A 5809-nucleotide genomic window follows, 5' to 3' on the forward strand; every position below is an offset into this window, starting at 1 on the left:
AAACTCTCCCTCAACACTCGGCTGGATCGGAGTTCGAGGGACATCATCGAGCTGAACGTGTGCTGAACTCGGAGGTGCCGTGCGTTCGGTACTTGATCGGTCGGATCGTGAAGACGTACGACTACATCAACCGCGTTGTGTTAACACTTCCGCTTTCGGTCTACGAGGGTATGTGGACAACACTCTCCCCTCTCGTTGCTATGCATCACCATGATCTTGCGTGTGCGTAGGAATTTTTTTTGAAATTACTAGGTTCCCCAACAAGGAGTAGGCCCAAAACCCGCCGTTCTCCGGATGCTGGATGGCCACCTCCTCATACGACGTATACATGGTGGACACACCTAAAGAAGTCAACGGCGATGATTAGCAGGACCCAGTCGAGGATGACCCTCCTCAGATTCCACCAGAGCGTCGACGTCAGCGACGCCACTCTAAATCACGTCGCCGAAAAGACAGCAATACCGGCACCGGAGACATTGATACTCTGGAGAATGCCGAAGGCCAAGAAGACCCCATCGAACCAACATCCGAACAGGATGATCGGGCGGATGGGCAAGTTGGCCCTGACGAACAAGCAGGGAACAAAGACTCGGAGGATAGTAACTATCTACCACTCTCCGAAGACGTGGTGAGCCTCGGCGACGAAGATTTTATCATGCCAGAAGAACCCCTCGAACAAGAGCGCTTTAAGCGTCGGCTTATAGCCACGGCAAGAAGCCTAAAAAAGAAGCAGCAACAACTTCAAGCTGACCAAGATTTGCTCAATGACAGATGGACCAATGTCCTAGTAGCCGAAGAATACAGCCTTGAGTGCCCAACAAAGAGCTACCCGAAGCGTAAGCTGCTACCCCAATTCGACGACGAGGCGCTGGAGCCCGTACCACCCACGCATAATGCAGCTAACTGACCTGACCGACCACCACGTGGCCGGGAAAGCATGACAACTCAAGCCGAATACCAGCCTGCGCCACCTCGCCGCAAAAGCAGAGAAACAACAGCTCGGGGATACACATATGACCTATGACAAGACCTGAAAATGGAGCAGGTCAGACAAGATCAATTTATGGATCACGGGGGCGTGCCCCGGCACGTGAGGGCGGCTATCAAGCTTGGTGCAACAAACACAACCACGCCCGGGCCGAAAACCGCATACGGACTTCCTCCGAACTGCACCGTGATGTGGCCCGATACAGAGGCGCCGCACACCCCCTATGCTTCACCGATGAGGTAATGGAGCACCAGTTCCTAGAGGGGTTTAAACCCGTGAACATCGAATCATACGATGGCACAACAGATCCCGCAGTATGGATTGAAGACTTTCTTCTCCACATTCACATGGCGCGGTGATGATCTACATGCCATCAAGTACCTCCCCTAAAACTCAAGGGGCCAGCACGGCATTGGCTGAACAGCCTACCTGAAAACTCTATCGGTAGTTGGGAAGACATGGAGGATGCATTTAGAGACAACTTCCAAGGCACCTATGTCCGGCCCCCAGACGCCGATGACCTTAGTCACATAATCCAGCAACCCGGGGAATCTGCCCGGCAGCTCTGGACTAGGTTCCTCATAAAAAAGAACCAGATTGTGGATTGTCCGGACGCTAAAGCCCTCGCGGCCTTCAAGGATAGTGTCCGAGACAAGTGGCTTGCCAGACACCTCGGCCAGGAAAAGCCGAAATCCATGGCAGCCCTCACCGCACTTATGACATGCTTTTGCGCGGGAGAGGATAGCTGGCTCGCTCATAGAAGCAATAGCACCAGCGATCCTGGCACCTCCAAACCTAGGGACGGCAACGGCAAGCCACGACACAACAAGCACAAGCGTCGAAGCAATAACGAAGAAACCCAGGACACGACGAACAACGCCGGATTCAGTGGCTCCAAACCCAGTCAACGGAAGAAGCCATTCAAGGCAAACAGAGATGGCCCATCCAGTTTAGATAAAATACTCGATCGGCCTTGCCAGATTCATGGCACCCCCGACAAGCCCGCTAATCACACCAACATGAATTGTTGGGTCTTTAAACAGGCCGGCAAACTTAACGCCGAACACAAGGGGAAAGGGTCGCCCAGCGACGATGATGACCAAGAGCCTCGTCCACCGAACGCAGGGGGACAGAAGCAATTTCCCCCCAAGGTAAAAACAGTGAATATGATATATGTCACACATATCCCTAAGAGGGAACGCAAGCGCGCCCTATGGGATGTCTACGCCTTAGAGCCGGTCGCCCCAAAATTCAACCCATGGTCGGCCTGTCCAATCACGTTCGATCGAGAGGACCACCCAACCAGTATCCGTCATGGAGGTTCGGCAACTCTGCTCCTCGATCCAATCATCGACGGATTGCACCTCACACGAGTCCTCATGGATGGAGGTTATCAAGGCCCCGTCCGCAAAATGGGTATCGATCCGTCAAGAATCGAGCCCACTAAAACTACCTTTAAAGGAGTAATCCCTGGTGTAGAACCCGCTGCATGGGCTCAATCACGCTAGAAGTCATCTTTGGTTCGCCGGACAACTTCTGAAGCGAAGACTTGATCTTCGATATTGTCCCATTCCACAGTGGTTATCACGCACTGCTCGGACGAACCGCTTTCGCTCGCTTTAACGCGGTCCCGCACTATGGCTTTCTAAAGCTTAAGATGCCCGGTCCACGCGGCGTATCACTGGAAACATGGAGCGCTCCCTCCGTACCGAGGAACATACCGTGGCCATCACGGTCGAAGTACAAGGGAGCCCTGTCAAACCGCACACCTCATCGGCTATTAAGCCACTGGACTTTATCACGCAAGGCCAGACAGTTTGGCATACGGGCAGCCCGACAATCCCAGGGTCGGATTAGCAGTTCCGCCTCCATTGACTGCCACGTACATCAGTGAGATCCGTATCGCGTGTGCACCATTACGCACTCAAAGCACCTTGGGCATCAGCGAAGGGAAAATAAACACATGCCTATAGTACAGTTTGACCCTATATGGTCTTCCCCTCATTTTTACTTATTTTTTATCCTTAACCATAGGTGAATTAAAACCTCCTCCTCCTACGAACTCACAAGGACCCTCTCCGAGCCCGGTTCCGTAGAAATAGTTGAAGACTATTCCTCTTAAGGAATCTTTCTTATTCAGGCAAAAGCGGCGCAGACGTGCGACAAGAAGGTGCAAAGGATTTTGTAGACCATAGCCGCACTCAACGAACCTGTATAGAGCTTTTCTCCTTAGCCTTAGGACCCCTGGCATGTAAAATAGCCTTGGTGATTATGGTACCATATGTAATACTACGTTTTAATGTATCAATTAGACTCCAGTGAAGCAAATTCTTCCGTGGTATCGTCTTCACTTATAGACTTTATTCCGTCTCTTCAGTTGTCCTACACACACACCTCGGCAAAATTTGCCAGGGGTTCTACATGGCCACCTATGTGATGGCAACCAAAAAGTCCGAACAGCTTTATAGTACAATTCAGCGTCCCAAGCTCGGCATTATATGCATCAGCTCCGAATCATGTATTTGGTCAATAGATGGGTTGCCCAGCTCCTGTGTTTGCTACCTTACATTCCATCTGATCGGCTAGGGTAGTAAAGGGAGAACTACTGCGATTGTCTTTCCGGATCGCCCGGTTAAGCACCTCAGTATAGAAAGCCAAACACTGACTATCATGATGCGACGAGAGCTGGTCAGCTACTTGGCGACTTATCAAAATCTTTAGCGATTTCTTCCATATTACACGAAGGACCGATTTTCCGGTCACCTGTGCAATGCATCCGAATTAGGATAGCCGCATACATACCAGGGGCTACTTTGTAGACCCATCGTCAAACTCCTACGGCTAAGTGAGAACAGTAAAACCGCATAGTCTGATTGCCTGGTTCACCGCACTGACACCTCCTTCATGGACCAAGACGTTGGGTTAAGTGTAGTCACGTGCAATTCCGAACACCCCAGTAGTATCTACAAGGGGGCTGAAGCCGATGACTGGGAACTCTCAGGTATAAAACGGCCACACAGGAGGATAAAAACTCTTCATGAAAGAAGAAATATATTACAAAAGACTTAGTTCATGATACAAACTCCCAAATAGTTCGGACTCGTTCATTCGAACACTACATCCTTAGAACATTGGGCTTCTACAAGGCCGACACCCTTGAGAACTTCCTCAAAATAGCACTCCGGTGTGTGGTGGTCCTTGCTTTCGGGCGGACCCTCCATAGCCACCTTCTCGGCCTTCATCTTCCCCCAGTGCATCTTGACACGGGCGAAGGCCATTCGCGCCCCTTCTATACAAGACCACCTTTTAACAGTGTCAATTCGAGGCAGTGCATCGACGAGACGCCACACAAGGCCGAAGTAGCTATCCGGAATGACTTCGGCCGGCCACAACCGGACTATGACGTCCTTCATGGCCGCGCTGGACATCTTCTGCAGCTCCACCCATTGCGCCATCTGGTCATTCAGTGGTATGGGACGCTCCTGCCCCACAAACTACGACTAGAAAAGCTTCTCCACCGCGTACCCCTCCTGGGCCTGGAAGAAATAGGCGGCGTCCGCAGCACTCTTCGGCAGATCCGCATATGCGTCTGGAGAACTCCACAATTGATTAAGCAAGGAATACTTCTGATCCCCAAATCTAGCCTATAAAAGAAAGGGCTTACCAGTCGCTATCTGTCTGGCTTGATGGATTTCCTTGCGCGCTGCGCGGGATGCGGATCGCGCCTCCGAAGCGTCTTGCAGGGCCTTGGCGAGTTCGGTCTCCTTCGCCTTATTTTCCTTTTCTAAGGACTCGCACTTGGCGGCGGTGTCCTTCAGCTTTTGCTCCATCTCGGTCACCCGTTCCTCAAAACGGCGCCGAGCGGCCTGTTCGGCCGTTAAGTCCGTGGCCGCTTTATCAGGAGCCGCCTTGCTTACTCTTGCCTGCTCCATGGCTTGGGCAAGCTCACCCCTGAGGGTCTCCACCGCGGCGGCACCATTTGTATAAATACGCCCATTTCAGCTCTTGAACTTCCGCAAAATATGGACATACACAGGCATACAGTAAAGATGTATTTCATACCTTGCGCCTGGTCGAGCCGCGTGTTAACAAGGATTAGGTCCTCATAGGCCCATGCCATTTTCCGATGGAGTTCCGAAATTTCCGCTGATTGGGCAGTCGCCGCAAGCAGAGAAGCCTGTGTTAATTCAGATACAAGTATGTTACCACCTGACAACTGGTTATTGATCCTCTGCTCGTTCTTTTTTAAAGAATCGAACAGAGTCTCAGGGGTACTATCTATATACAGGCATATTTCTCATCAAAACAAATACCAAAATTATTATAGTACGTACCTCGAAGCCTGCCAGCAATCTGGAAAAGGCTTTGTTCAGCCCGCTTTTGGCAGGCTGAATCTTCTCAGCCACCGTACCCATCAGGATGCGGTGCTCCTCCGGGATGGTTGCACTTTGCAGTGTGTCCACCATGGTATTCGGCGCCTCCGGATTAGCAAAGATCACCGCACACCCCTCTCCTGTGGGGGGTCACTGATTAGGCTCCGGAGCCTTTTCGGTCTCCGGAGTAGTATGCGGATGTGGGTCGGATTGACCGAGGTCCCCGTAGCCGGCCTTCATGGGGGCCGTACCCCTAAGCCCTTCGGCAGCCGAGGTGTTACCCTCAGGCGCAGTTAAGTCGTCCCCCCGCGTCTCTTCAAGGCCCCGGGAGGGCCTATGGGACGACACCTCGCGGTCATCCGACTTAGATGGCGGGGAAGCCGGGGACGGCGACTCGCTCTCCATCATCTCCGGCGGCAGATCCCCCGAGGATGAGGATAGTTGGGGG

This window comes from Aegilops tauschii, chromosome 7, assembly GCF_002575655.3.
Source record: "Aegilops tauschii subsp. strangulata cultivar AL8/78 chromosome 7, Aet v6.0, whole genome shotgun sequence".
Lineage (NCBI taxonomy): Eukaryota > Viridiplantae > Streptophyta > Magnoliopsida > Poales > Poaceae > Aegilops > Aegilops tauschii.